General features: G+C 47.5%; 1 protein-coding gene across 4 annotated transcripts in view; it reads left to right on the top strand.

Moving 5' to 3' along the window:
- Positions 1-15,808, top strand: part of FAM110B (family with sequence similarity 110 member B) — a 444,727-nt gene that overhangs the window by 163,059 nt on the left and 265,860 nt on the right. For all 4 annotated transcript variants that reach the window (XM_085605581.1, XM_085605580.1, XM_085605574.1 and 1 more), the window contains exon 2: positions 3,162-3,367. The gene's annotated coding sequence lies outside the window, so the exon portion shown is untranslated. The remainder of the gene's footprint in view (positions 1-3,161; positions 3,368-15,808) is intronic.

Here is a 15,808-nt window from a genome sequence, read left to right as displayed (position 1 = left end):
TGAGGGACTCCAGTTGGAAGAGGATGTGGCTTGGAGCAATGCTGATGAGAGGGGACCTGAAAACCCCGGTCCTGCAAATAAGATGTCAACAAGGACAGAGCTGTGCTCTGCACGGCCATGGCCTCTAGTCTTTAAAGCAATGTGGTGTGGTTCCCCGTGTCAAAGGCTGCACTGAGGTCCAAAAGGAGCAGTGCCCATGTTGTCCAATTGGTGCCTAAGATAGTCCTTCACTGATAAGAGCACTGACTCTGTACAATGTCCTGCTCGAAAACCAAAATGAAGGTGGTGGAGCAGGCAGTTGGACTCCGTGAACAGCATAAGCTGTTTGTTCACATGCTTTTCTAGCTCCTTGGATAGAGTGGTTAATAGGGATATCGGCCTGTAGTTTGACCAGGTGTTCACGTCTAGATTGGGTTTCTTTAACAGGGGTTTTACAATTGCATGTTTCCATACCTTTGGAACCACACCTTGAGAAAGAGAGGTGTTCATAAACTGGGTGAGTAGATCCAATGGTTGAGATTCCAATTTAGAAAAAACTGAGGGAGGACAAGGATCGAGAGGTGAGTCTGACCACAAGGTGTAGGGTTCCTGCTATCCATACTGGGAGGCATTTTTGAAGACTGCTCGATCTAGGGAAGCACAACCCAGGATTCAGAACGCAACACAGTGATTAGGGTTGGCTTTACTAATAAGAATGTATTCTGCCCGAACAAACCCTCTTTAGCAACATTAGGCTAATGAAAGGCTCATAAAAAACATAACTTTCTAACCTGTGCCATCTAGTTTGCATGCAGCTCTTTGATGTCACTTCATAGCTCACTGTGCTAAATTATGATTTTAACTTAGTAACTGCACAGTAACAAAATGGTCTCTGTGACAAAAGCAGTATGCAGATAAAATACTGTTCTGTGATCCGCACTGTACACGTCCTTTGCAGCAGGAATATTAACCCTCTGTGCTACCTTACAAGAGTCAAAAACTGCCATTAGACAAAACTCTGATCTCACTAAAGCAGGTATATTAATCACCAGATTTATCTTGGCACTTTTATTGTTTCCTGAAAACTACTGAATATACAAGGAACTCTGCAGCCGGTGCTTTAAAAACTGCTGCACTGCACCCGATGCCCAGTCCGGCCTTGGCAATAATTAGACTGGCATGTTTTTGTGTTATACGCGAGCCAGAAGATTTGTTTCTATTTCATATGGCAAACAGTTCCACTGGTATTATTGGAAATACTCGTCCCTTTCCTCCGCACCCCCGTGTTTCACCTCTTTTACGGCTGTCCTATTTTGTCTATATTATTATACTTCATGCATACCACTTCTGGTCGTGTAATTTGCTTAGGGAGTGTCTTCGGGGCACTACATATGAATCCCCCCAGCTATTGCAGCTCATGGACGGGGTCCTGACCTTTGTACTCTGTAGACCCCTCGACACTTACGCACGCTTTTATTTACGTCTCGCCATTACCGGCCTCCCTCTTCAGCTTGTACTGTTCAGTCCGGCTATATTCTCGGTGTCTGCATTCTCAGTTTATACCATCTTGGTGCCCCTTCTCGAGGAGCAATTTAGTTCTTCAGTATGCGCAATACGAGCATAATAAACATCCAAAATATAATGAATTGAAGTGTGCACATTTAAATATTCATAATTATTACATATAGTAAACTGTAGCCTCCTATTTCAGTGCTATAATATATTTTCAAGCTGCGGCCGGGGGACGGTCTGTAATATAACTGTCATGAGTCTGCAGGAATTTCTGACCGATATGGCACTGCCGCGAACGAAAGCCGGCACAGAGCGGATGTCCGCCGTCCCTCGGAGTGTGTGCGGTGCCCCCTCCGCAGGCACTGTCGCGCCAGTTTGTCACTCAGCTGGTGGCTCGCAGAGGCGCTGCGCGAGCGCCTGCACATCATCTCGCCTCGCGCTCAAGGAAGGCCGGAGACTGGCCTGTCATCTGCCTCAGCACGCGCCGGCGCCCGCGCATGACTGCCGCTTTTATGCCAGATAATGTACACCGCGGAATCCTGCCTACTCGGGCGTCTTCGCTGTATAAACTCCTCTCCTGCTGGAATAGGCAGAGACAGCAGTTTTCTTTGCAAGCTCTTATTGGGCTGTGTAATTGCATATTTCACAGTGTTTTCTATTTCCGAACACTTGCGCTGCATTGGCAGGAAGTTATAATTAAAACAAATATTTGGAAGGAGGGAAGGCTGTCAAAGATTAAGGGTTAGGAATGGGGTGGCCACAAACCGCTTAATCGAAGAAAAAAGTTCGAAGGAACAACAAGAACAGTTTTAGAAACTGAAGAAGGTGCCCTTGTCTCTTTCTCCCCTCCCCGATGATAATTGCAGCAGGCGCAGGGGTGCTTCAAGTCGGAAGAGAGCGAGGTAGAGAGAGCGATTAGAGAGGGAAAATAACAGAGGGTTGATGGATGTGGAGAGATTGAGCGAGGGAGAAAAGGGCGGTGGGCTGGTTTGAGAATATTTGGTTGGGCTGTTTGTTTGGTTCCCCAATTCTGCCCTGCCTAAAGCCAAGCCATTACCACTTTTTCCGCCAACCACACATTCGTTCTGGTACTTATTTGTCTGTGTTTTTCATTGTGCGTATGAGCTCGAGCATGCAAAATGGCATTTAGCAATACGCTCGTGGAGGCTAATGTTGCTATGCAATACAATACATGCCTTGGGGCACTTGGCAGCCAAGAGAAAGGCATTTTCTAAAGGTGGAGAGGCCATATGAAAAAATCACCATGCAGCAAAAAAGAAGTATAGAGAAAGCATTACTTTTAAAACATAAAGAATGTGAAAAGGACAGAAAAATGGATTTGTGAAAGTAAAAATGAAACAATGTGATTGACATATATTGCACCCAGTACAATTCCCCTTCTTCGCCTAAAGTTGATATTGCAAGCCACTTGGAGAGCTTTGAATTTTTAAAGGCGCTCGCCCTGCAGCCTCCTACATCTATGCGGGCATGAAGCTCTTCGGTCACTGCCAGTATCCTTAAATCTTCGAGATAGGAATATTTTATCTCGTTTATATCGCACATTGACAATCAACTGTTGAACAATGATGATCTACTTGTTGTCATTTTAAAATGTAATTACATTTGTTTGCCGTTACATTCAGACTAAGGTTTTATCATTTACTTTCTAGCTTGAGCAGAACATGATGAGGTTGTTGAAGAATATCAGTGGTCTATGCTGATAATTCACTTGAGATGGTCGTCAGGAGCCAGTGGATGCCCAACAGAGAAGCTGCTAGTTCCTATCCCAGCAGAGCCGACCCCAGGATCATAGAAGCCGCTGTTCTGGTTCCCCGCCACAGGGCCCATGTGACTGACAGATCGTCACATTTCTAAGGTATGGGTTGAGGTGCATTTCTGTTCACCGTTTATAGTGAACCAAGATAAACAGTGCTGATGTAAACACAGCGGAGCGCCCTGCTGTGTGCCTTAAATACTATTCCACTCGATAGTTACTGCATTGGGCTGAAGTGTGTTGTTTATACTGTCATAACAGATGTACTTCTAATGGGAATTCTCGCTAGAAGCTTAGTTTTGTATACATCTGCAGTCTACAGCTCAAGTCGTAGAAGATAAATTGTGTGAATATGTGTAGGCTAGTGTGGAAACAGCACTTATGTTGGCTCGGAAACACAAGCTTTCTAGACACAGCAATCCTTTGCAAAGGCTAAACAGCCGTCTGTGCTGGAGAAGAGATGGAACTGCAGGCTATGTTGAATAATTCCGTTTGACGTCATGACTGGCAGATAACTGTAAAGCTTCATGATTCAGCTACACGGCTGAGGTAAACCATCAATAATTCAGGCCCTGTGGTCTTAGGTTCTGTTTCCAGGAAATGAGCCCTAACTACAAGCACGTGCAGCGCCACACTTGCCAAGTGCTGTGTGGAACATGAGGGCTACACTACATCATGCAGCAGTTAACATTGGCCCTCGCATTTTTACATTCCTACTGTGGCAACCGATCCGGCGGATGAGAAATGTTTCTCTGCTTCGTTCGACGATTCGCTTCTTGGCAATTGGTGTATCTTTAAACATTTGTATTGTTGGGCTAATGCAGTTCTCATGACTTAATGTTCTCTGGTAATGGTTGCTTTATTTTTCGTTTCCCATATGAATTAAGCTGCCATGTGAAAAATGAAAGAAACAGAGGGGGCAAGCCTGGGAACCGTGAAGTAACCCACATCTGTTTTCACATAAGTACAGTATGAACTGCCTGCTGCAGCCCCAGCTTTTAAAGCTTGCCATGGTGAAATCATTTGTTGGTAATTTGAGATTAGATTTGGAATTACGAAATGTATAGCTGCTTTACCAGGCTTTGGAGAAACAGCTAACTTTCCTCATAGGGACAAGCAGGACACTGCATGATTGCTGCTTTGGATAGAGTTTATTTCAAATAAAAACACAAGGCAGTGAATGTATCATTTAAAGATTAAATGCGCAATACAAAAAGCAAGCTCATACACTTGGATCCCTTTTGCTGATGTAGTTGTGAAATGGACATCTTTGGCACCTTGCTAAAATAAACTCAAAGTCGTGATCCACATCTCGCTGTGTAAAATTCAGATTTAGCTTTGTGCTCTTTGGATACAAAACTTCAGCGGAATGTAGGCCGCACGTATTAACAGTGCTTAATCGGCCATTGAGAAGATAATTTACCAAGGCAGACACTTGAATGCATTTGAATAATCCCCACTTGTGTTTAAAAGCAGATTTTTCCTTGGAAAATTCCTTTTCTAGATGGCATGTCCTGTTTGTGTTGTGACGTTTGGGTTCTCATGTCTTTTTGATTTGTTACAGTAGGCTACAGCTAGCAGGTGGCTGGAGGCGACACCATGCATTGAACACCACACAGCATCCTATTGTATTGAAACTAAAAATGTCAAAGTTTTCATGTTCATTAGAGATTCTTTTTTGATGGACTTATGCATGCAGTTAAAAAAATCCCACCCAAAAAATCAATTTAAGGCCTCATTTTATTTATGCTGTACTGTGCATGTTTCAAGCAAGCATTGACAAAGCCAATGAGTCAGTCATTACTGGGCTAACGCATGCAAACACAGGCTTCAAAATTGCTGTTTGCATTAAAGACAGATCTTTTGCCTTTGACCATGTTTGTTTAGAAGAGTAGTGACAAAATCATGCTCGCTTTTATGTATGTTGAGATAGTTTTAAAGCACATATAGGTATTTTTTGTGAAACGTCTCTTTTCAAGTGCAAGATCAAGGATCCTTGCATAAAGTCAAAACCTGGTAATCATTTCGTACAGTACAAACATGGGATGATATTGCGTTGTTCAGTATATACTGCATTAACATTTGTGGCAGTTTAATCTGAAATGTAATACAGTCTGTTAATATACTATAAGACAAATTTGAGGACTGGTGACCAAACGTCTGTGTGGCCTGCAGCAGAGAGCGAGACGAAGTTGCACAGCATAGCAAAGGAGCCACACTCAGCATCTGAAGTAAAGTAGTCTAGCAGCCAAGAAAGAAGTCAGGTGTGGCAGCAGCAAATAAGCCACAGGACCCCTGGATTGTAAAGGGTTAGGGCTGCTGGTGGGTTTTGTGTTTGAGAGCCAGACCCTTGAACATAAGTTGCTGAAGATTGCAGCTTTTGATATTGATCATGCAAGACGTTGGGGCGGCCGACTTAGGGTCAGGCTGTCCTAATCTGCAAAACATAAAATCAGTGAGATGACCACCATAGAGTCAGACTCGCATTTGAGTCCTAAGCAAACAAAATGAGATGCTGGACGGAGCGCTGAAACTTTTCAGACACTCGCCCCCAGTCACTATTAGATGTGGGCTGAATCCATCATCGTTCTTTTGCTCACTTCACCACCACAGTACAGACCTAACCATATGCAAATCAGTCTTGACCTTGTTACTTATGGGAACAGTCCAGCCCGAACTCCCAAGCCAGGTCTTCCAAGGACCGTAAACAAGCATCCTGGGACTGGTATCAGGGGTAACAACCCTCATCAGCCAGGCTAGCTTGAATCTAGTGGCAGAGTGAGCAAGAGACCCACGTCCGGGCATACCCTGCCAACTCAGGGTGAAGAAAGCAAACACAATGAGATGATGGACGGAGCTCTGAATCCATCATCGTTCTCTAGCTCACTTTGCCACCCCAGTTTCGACCCAGCCATATGCAAATCAGTCTTGATCCTTTTCCTCATGGGAACAATCCAGCCGGAACTGCCAAGCCAGGTCTTCCCTGAACCGGAAACAAGCATTCTGGGACTGGTTTCAGGTTAACACCCCTCATCAACCAAGCTAACTTGAATCCAGTGTCAAAGTGAGCAAGGGACCCACATCTGTCAAATTAGGGCATTTGAGTCCTGACAAATGCAGAAGAAAAAACGACTGTACTGAAGAATAAAAAATACTTTCTTTATAGAACACACGCTTAAGATAAAGGATTAAACCTACAAAATTGTGCGATCGAACTGACTTCTTAAATAAAATTGTCGATCATGCATTGAAATGGAGACGTTTTCAAGGAAGTGGAATGATGCAGTAGTCAGGGGCATGAGTTGAGAGATGTTTACTACTCAGAACTCCATTTAATGTATATTTTAGAAGAGTAGTGAGAAAGGTTCTGCTATGCAGCTTTCTGTCAAGTCAGACATCAAGACGGCGAGACTGTCTGAAAATGATTCCAACAACTTAATGTCTTTGGAAATAAACAGGCTATTACCTGTCTGGAAAACACCAGCCTGCGAAAATATAAAAATGTTCATTCAGGTCGCTATCGGCGATTGTTGGGTTCTGCTGCTTCTAGTAATACATCTTTGATAGTAGTGGAGACAAAACTGCAACTACCAAGCTTGTGCAAATAGCAATTGTTTATTTAATCACACGTGCAAGTGTTTTGAAAAGTAATTTATCAGAGGGAGGTGAATTGAGAGTGAACTCACTGCATCGGGACTAAAAAGAAGTTTGGATAAAAAGGAAAGTGGCGATTATCATGTCTGCTCTGGCACCACCAGTTGATGCTCCCTTTACTGTGTGAGAAATCTAGTCCATAAATTCTCAGGTTTTCGCCACACCCTCTCCGACCTGCGTTTCCTCCTTAGGACTGAGGTAGAAGCGCAGGTTGACCAGGAAATGTTCTGAAGACCCTTCGCTTTGCTGAAGCTCGCAGGTTGTGTTAATGCAGCCAAATGCTGATGGAATTTACTAAAGCGGCGTTGAACCAAACTAGATGTGTGTGTTTGCAACTTTCAGAATTACTCATTCATTTGTATTACCTCGCCATTGTCCGTCCTTTCTTTTCACAAATTAACGTTCTCAAATAATTCAGCCCACGATTTGCAGAGTGGAATAAACCATATATGTAAAAAATAAAATATATTATCACAAGGAAACTGGGAAAAATGCACAGAGGATTTAGTGTTTGAGCATTAATTGTTTGCTGTGATAAAAGTGCACATTTACAGCTGAAAGGGAAGCAAATACAATGTAGTAATCAACTTCAACCTAGTTTGGGCAAAAACAAATATAATTCAGTAGCCGTAGATAAAATAATTATGCAGATTCAGCCTTCAGCATACAACTGCCTCGGTTTAGATGACATTTAGTGGAAGCAACCAGGTGGTAAAATTCAGCCATCGGTGCCAGTTAGTACTACACGTCATAAATAGGACTTAAGAAATGTAACAGTTAGATATATACTTTGGTTCTAGTTTGAGGAAGAATAATTGAATTAATGAATATTTCTGGTAAGTGATCATTGCATTACTTCCTCAAACTTCCCTGTCTTTATGCCATGAAGATAACAGGACAGTAAGCCAACGGCCCACTCCCACAAGAGCCCACGAAACCCCAAAGCAACACAGAACCTCTCAGTAGAGGAGCACAACATTACAAGAGAAAGTGAAACTTTGCAGCCAACAGCAAGCACTCTGAGCCAGAAACTCAAGAGACACCCTAGCACCTACAGCGAGCAATAGGCACAATGAAAGGAAGAAGCTTTCTAAACAGACCAACAGAAACCCTGACAAAGATCAACCAAAGAGGCAGAGCACAAGCTGACGCACCCGAATGGGCGTGTAAGGGATAGCCTAGAATCCCAGGGAGAAAAGATGAGCAGAACAGTGGCTCAGCGACACCAAGCACACAGGAAGTCAAACGCTGCAAGAAGGCAAACATCCAGAACCATCCTCAAACTGGGGTAGCAAGAAATGGTGTGTGAGCAATCTGGAACCAAGAGAAAGCCAAGCTCAAAATTCCCACTGAGTCAGGGTCTGTAACGGTGAGTCCAAGAGCCCTACAAAACAGCCCATAGGAGAAAGAAAAAGCAATAAAAAAGAACACCACAAGAACCAAACACCATTGCCCCACCCAAAGCAGACAAAGTCAGGCCCTAGCCACACACAGAGAGTCATAGGTATGACCGAGGTTTCAGTGGCAGACCAATGGAGGGCTGATGAAAACCTACCAAATGAGGTGGTCCCACCATGGTAGCCAAGGAGTGTAAGCATTCAAACAACCTAAACAGCTGCCTACAGACAGTTGGCAGTGAACAACACAAAAAAAGGAAAACACTAGAGTTCAGGAACCAGGCGCCAGAGACAGCAAATATCCCACCCGCAGGTCACCCCCAGACAACCTCACAAGCCAAAAAAGCAAAGCCCAGGTAAGAAAAGAAGAGGCCATATGAAGGACCAGGGCCCCAGCACAGATGAAACAACACCAGCCCAAAACTGCAGGCCCTTTCTCCCACCAGCTCCCCAAGTGAACAACAACAGTATAACAGCCGGCCTCTCTTAAATGGCATGCGCAGAAGGTGTGGTGACAAACACAACAGGATGACCCAAGATTAAGGGTCTCAGAAACCCACAAAATAGACCAGACCCTTACAACAATAAGTTGGCTTAGCAAAAAGCCATCCAACCCATCCAACCAATGCCCAAATCTCAGAGGTAGCAGAGCCACTCAAAATTGGCCATGCCCCTTGCACAAAGGAACAAGAGAACAAAGAGTCCTCGAAAGACCAAGAGGGTAGCAGAAGGGCTAACCAGAAGGCAGCCAAGAGCATCACAGCCAGGCAACCCACAACTGGCGAACAAGATTGCCCCCTGAAAGGGAACTAAGCTGAATCCACCCTAGATTCCCAGAAACATGCCACACCAACAGAAGACCGCCGTAGAAGCCACCAGAGGAGCTGTGAAGATAAAGTCTGAGGCCCACCACCAGAAGGCTCCACAGTCAGAAGCAGGCCCATATTGCAGCAGTTCATCATGAACCAAAAGAAGGTGTCTCAGGTGCAGGAAAGCCCAAGAATGGGCACTGCAAACTGCAGCCTCAGAACAACTGATATAAAAAAACTGAGAAGTACACCAAAGGGGCACCACAGCAGAAGAGTTAAGCCCCAGCAGGACAGGTCCATTAGAGAAGCCCAGAGAAGTGAACGCATCCTGGCAAGAAGTCCCTGTCAATGAAAGAGAATGTCACTTGACACAGCAAGGCAAACCGGCCCAACAGGGATCAAACAATAATTTCCAACAACCCCTGCACTTGAATCAGGAACAGTACACAGAGTCAACCTAATACATACCCAGGCCAAAAAGAGCAAACATGGGGAGGATAGCTCTCTATGACTCCTAATCACACATACAAGAATTGGGGAAACGGTCACTAGGGCTTTGGATGAATTAGCAAAAACTCTAGGTCAAGTCTGCCAGGGAACTAGAACACCTAGTGAATCGCTTAACCCCAAAGGGAGTGATGGGATGATGGTCAGAAAACCTGGCCAAACCAAGGCAGAGGCAGGCCACCCCACCACAGCCCCCAGCTCAGTATTTATGTGTTGGACCTGAGAGAGGACACCACCAACACGAATGACGATGGAATCTTGATTTCATTAAAGGCAAACGGAGGCTAGCATTATGCAAATACTTTTATTTGCTGCCCAAACATGCAGCCCTTTAAAGAATGTTATTACATCACAATAAATAGAACATTAGTAACATGACACGTAGACTGTGCTGGCTCCAATCATCCTCGTGGGCTGCGATGACACAGCTAAGGAACTTGAAATTCCAGTAAATCCAGTTAATCTTTAACATTGTTCTCTGAGAGGAAAGAAAAAAATTGAATAGTGAAAAGAATAAAGACCAAAATAATTATTGTACATTAATGTATAATAATAACACATTAAAAGCATAAACATTAATCAACCCAAACCTCTCGGGGAGAGGAAGGTGGGATAATGCTAGCCACCGTTTGTCTTTAATGAAATCAAGATTCTCTCTGCATAATAATTGGAGAATCGTCATTTCATTACAAGACCAGAGGCTATCATTATGCATGTTTAAAGCCATGTAGAGCTACACTGCTAACCTGCTCTATTGGTCTCAAGTAAAACCTAGAGAAAGTACTTGCGTTAGACCAATCTGCTGCTTTAAGAATTTCGGGGAGAGATCCTCCTCCCCAAAACACTTTGCTAGCCATTGCACATCTGGCAGAGTGAGCTCCGAATCTAGAGAGGTCCACTCCAGCTTCATGCATGATCGAGCGGATCCATCTTGATAAGGTAGCTGATGAAACCGGTTTAAAAGGTTTGACATATTATAAAAGAAGTTGATCACAACCAATAGGTCTAAAAGAAGAAATCTTGTTTTCATAGCATTTCATACAATTCACAACACAAAGTTTTTCACATTCATCAAAGGTAGGATAAAAGATGGATTCTGACATTGTTTTCGTTCTTTTCCAGATCTCGAAATGTACGCCGTCGCAGGAGTAAAATCTATTAAAGTTCTAGTGCTCTAATGTCGGATACCCTTCTAAACGAAATCAGACACAGGAGAGTCGCCAGTTTCATTGATAATGTTTTAAGGGAGAGTGAGTTGTTGTTTGGCCAAGAAATGAAGAGATTAAAAATAAGGTTAACATCCTAAAGGGATTGAAAACGGGCCTTAGGAGGTCTCCTTAGACGGATAGCTTTCATAACTCTTTTGATAAGGGAGTTGCTACCAATTGCAAGATTATTAATGCGAGAATGACCAGAAGAAATTGCTGATCTGTAACAATTGATGGTTCTAAATGAGAGAGCTACATCGAAAAGATAAGCAAGATAATTAGCTACGTGTTGTAGAGGACACTGAACGGGATCCAGATCCCTTTCCAGGCACCAACCAGACCATTTTCTCCAAACGCCCTTGTATCTCTTTCTGGTTCCTGGTGCCCTCGAATCTTCCAATAAGCTTTTAGCTTCTCCCGAAAGGTCAGGATATCTGCCTGAATCCCTGATATCCTCTAGGCAAGAAGGTTCATCTTCCCTTCTAAGACTAAAGGATGTTCTTCTTCGTCTGGACCCAGGAGTAGGCCTAAGGATGATGGGATCAGCAGAGGAAAGTCCACCGCTAACTCCATTACCCCCGGAAACCAAATCTGGGATTTCCAAAAAGGAGTTATCAGAATGATTGAGCAAGGCTCGAGTCTGACCTTCCACAATATTCTCTGGATCATTGAGAAGGGGGGAAAAGGCGTAAGCCTTGATCCCTTCCCAAGACTGGACAAAGGCATCTACTCCCGAGGCATTCGGGTCCGGCCTCCAACTGAAGTATCTCTCCACTTGGTGAGTCAATCTGCTGGCAAACAGATCTAATTGGATTGTGCCCCAAAGTTTTTGCATCAGAGAAAAGATCTCGGGATTCAATTTCCAGTCGCTTGAATCATGAAGGAAACTTCTGTAGTAGGGGATCTCTGTGTATAGTCATAATCTAGTGAATAGTCCCGCCCATGTGCGTGGACCCCGAAGCAATATAAAAAATAATCTCTAAAAGGTGACAAATCATGCAGACCTGCATGCACCTTTAAGAGAGAATTTAATTTAAAGCCAGATAATGCAGCCTATACCCACAGGCTACACTGTCCAGTACTTCAACTAGAATTCCACCAACATCCACAAACAGCACTGCCTGTCTAGTTTTTCTCCACATAGGAAAAAACCCTGCCTCTACCAGCAAAAGCCTCTGGAATGATAGAGAGGAAGGAGTGGACAGACAAGCCCCATAGGCTGCCATTATGTGGCTTAGAACAGGATACTGTGCCTTTAAGAAAACTTTCCAGATTTCCAGAACTTTCCCCAGTATCCCAGAATGCCCAGCAGGTCCCATTTACTTTCAGTTCTTTTTTCCGGCTCCTGCTAGCAGGACCCTGGAGCATTGAGCTCTCCCCTTTTCAAGGGTTTATTTGAGATTTTGGCAATTTTTGTCACTTTTTCTTGTGCTTAGTTGCTGGTACTGTCAACATGCCTGGCTTGTTCGACAAGTGCCCGGAATGTGGTCGAAAGAAGGCTAAAACTGATCCACACGAGGTGTGCATAGGTTGCCTTCCCCAGTCCCACGTGCCTGAAAGCTGTACCATCTGCCACTCGTTCTCAGCCAGGACCCTGCGGGACAGAATGAAAATCAGGCTTCAAGTTCTGGAGGAGAGAAGACTGAAGGCACCAGGTGGGTCTGGAGGGGCTGATTTGGCCCATACTGAGGCTCCTGGGGGGCTCCCCAGGGGCAGGAAGACCAGTAAGCGCTCCCACTCCCCGTCGACATCGAGGGCGTCGACGGCGACGTCGAGGAGGATGACCACCGTCTGTTCGCTGTCTCCCCAGGGCTCTGGGGAGAAGCGGCGTCGACGATCGCCGTCGAGGGACCTGAATAGGCCGCCGTCGAGCGAGATCGGACCCGGCGTCGGCATTCGCCGTCGAGGGATCGCCGTTCGCCGTCGATGAAGAGGAGAAGGAGATCGACTTCGAGACGCTCGAGGTCGCCGTTGAGGTGAAGGTCGCCGTCGAGGCGAAGGTCGCCGTCGAGGCACAGGTCGCCGTCGAGGCACAGGTCGCCGTCGAGGCGAAGATCGCCGTCGAGGAGAAGATCGATGTCGAGGAGAAGATCGACGTCGAGGAAGAGAGAGTCACCGGAATCGGTGTACTCGGTGGTGTACACGCCTCCTCGGATGCCTCCGTCGCCGCCTCCTCTCCCGCCTCTGCCGACTCCTCCTCCACCACCTCCACCAACGCCGCCTCCTCCGCCACCGCCACCTCTGCCACCTCCGCCACCGCCACCTCCGCCACCTCCACCACCTCAGCCGCGGACGCTGCCTCCGCCGCCCCAGCCTCAGTCGCTGCCACGCACTCCTGTGGGTCCGCCACCGGTTCCCCCGCGGTCGGTTTCCCTTCCAAGGTACCCGACTCCGCCGCAGGGGACCCCGAAGCCACGACGCCCGCGGTCGCCTGGACCGGCTAGACCGGCGGACAGGCCGAAGCCGAAGAGGTCGCGCTCCCGCTCTCACAGGAGGAGACGGTCACGGAGCCGTGGACGATCCTCGTCGGACTCAAGACGACGCCGTAGGAGGTATAGGTCCAGGTCGCACACGCGCTCCTCGGACAGAGACCTTTCCCCGACGCTGTCGGACTCCCCGGGGACTAGGGTGTCTCCGGTGGACGACTTGGTCTCGTTCCAAGAGGTGCTGTTGCGAGGGGCTGCAAAGTTGGGTATCACGGTGACGGTTCCAACACCCACGACGTCCGTGATATTCGAGACGCTTCATAAGAAACACCTGTCTCGCCCCCTACTACCTCTTGTACCAGGACTGGTGGAACCCGCGCTGGAGCTGTTCCTCACTCCCGCGACGACGAAGGCCGCTCCCTCCAGGCTCATGAAAAAGTATAGGGCCCCGGAGTCGGATCCTTCCTTTTTGAGAGTGGACCCGAAGCCGGATTCGGTGATCGTGACGGCGGCAAGAAAACAACATGCGACCGCCCCGTCATCCACGGTTCCGCCTGACAAAGAAAGCCGCTGGCTGGATTCTGCGGGCAGGAAGGTGTGTGGGACCGCCGCCACCACCATGAAGGTGGCGAGTGCAGGGGCTTTGTTGGGCCGTTACGACCGGGCCCTGTGGGAGTCCCTTCAGCAATATGCAGACCTACTGCCACGGGACAAGAAGGAGGACTTCTTGGAGACAGTGCGCGAAGGCATGCTGGTTTCGAACCAAACGATCAGCGCAGCGGCGGATGTATCCTTATTGGCCGCCCACGCCTATTGTCATGGCGTCCACCAACGGCGTCATTCGTGGTTGCGCCTGACGTCCCTCAAGCCGGAGGCGCAGCAAAGAGTGGCCAACCTGCCCTTCTCAGGGGAAACCCTGTTCGGGAAGCATGCGGACGATGAGATGGCCCGCATGAAGGCGGAGGCGGAAACCCTGACGGCCGTCGGGTTGGAGAAGGCCGAAAAGAAGAAGCGCCCGTTCCAGAGGAGGTTCGGGTCTTCGGGCAGAGGGCGTGGGCAGGGCTCGGGACAGCAGCAGCAACAACAGCAGCAGTTCCGCAAGCCCTTCCAGAAGCGCCAGAGGGGTAGAGGAGGCCAGCAGGCTACTACCACGACCAAGGGCCCGGCCAGGTCTCGGCCCTGAGCGGCTACTTCCCCCTCAACCGTTACCCACTCCAGTGGGGGGAAGCATTCAATTTTTTCCGGCAGAGTGGAGAAAAATTACTCAGGACAAGTGGGTGCTGAATATTGTTTGCAATGGATACAGTCTTCGGTTTATCAGCCCGCCTCCAGCGATTCCGCCGATCAGCTCTCGATTCCAGCTGAGAGAGCTCCAGGCGGAGGCAGACATCTTGTTGAGAAAAAAGGCGGTAGAAGAGGTACCTCTGTCTCAAAGGGGAAGAGGTCTGTACTCTCGGTTCTTCCTCGTTCGCAAGAAGGACAAGAACGAGTTCAGGCCCATTCTGGATTTGCGACAGGCAAACAAATGGATTCGCAGAGAGAAGTTTCGCATGCTATCGTTGCACCAGATTTACCCTCAGCTGCAACGGGGAGACTGGCTCTGTGCCATAGATCTACAGGATGCGTACTTCCATGTGCCCATAGCACGGAAGCACAGGAAGTTCCTGCGATTCCAAGTCGGCGCCAATCACTATCAATACACAGTACTGCCATTCGGGCTAAAGTCTGCGCCCAGGACCTTTTCGAAGTGCATGGCGGTGGTGGCGGCACACCTGCGGAGGAACAAGGTGTTTGTCTACCCGTATCTGGACGATTGGCTGATCAAGGCATCATCCTTCGCGGAAGCGCAGGAACACTTCAGATGGACGTGCGAGCTCCTGCACAAGCTGGGGTTACACGTCAACATGTCCAAATCGGTCACAACTCCGGTCCAGTGCATACAGTACCTGGGGGCATCCATCGATACGCGGTCAGCAAGCGTGTCTCCTTGGGAGGAGAGACGGTTATCACTCCTTCGGAAGGCTCAGGACCTCAGGACTGCTCCATCGACGACAGTGAGGGAGGTGTCTTCGCTGCTGGGATCGATGGCCTCCTGTATCTTCCTCACGCCTCACGCTCGGCTACACATGAGACCACTGCAGGAGTGTTTGGAGGATCAGTGGGATCAGAGGACAGGCTCTTGGGACGACGAGATACGTCTGTCGCTGCATGCTCTTCAGTCTCTGAAGTGGTGGTGCTCGGCGGAAAACCTCCTCAAGGGGGTTCCCTTCCACAAGGACATTCCCGTGACGAGTGTCGTGACGGATGCGTCTCTCCAGGGCTGGGGAGCGCATTCCGGGGACTTGCAGATCCAAGGAAAGTGGTCTGCTTTGGAATCGACGTACCACATCAATTTCCTGGAACTCAGATCTGTCTTCCTGGCACTGAAGGCCTTCCTTCCGTCCTTCCAGACCAACTCGCTGCTGATACAGACGGACAATACAACTACGATGTATTACCTCAACAAGCAGGGGGGGTCGAGATCGCGCACTCTGTCGCAGGA

Source organism: Triturus cristatus, chromosome 5_1, assembly GCF_964204655.1.
Source record: "Triturus cristatus chromosome 5_1, aTriCri1.1, whole genome shotgun sequence".
Taxonomy (NCBI): domain Eukaryota; kingdom Metazoa; phylum Chordata; class Amphibia; order Caudata; family Salamandridae; genus Triturus; species Triturus cristatus.
Note: the sequence above shows the minus strand (reverse complement) of the source record. Positions and strands in the feature narration are given on the sequence as shown.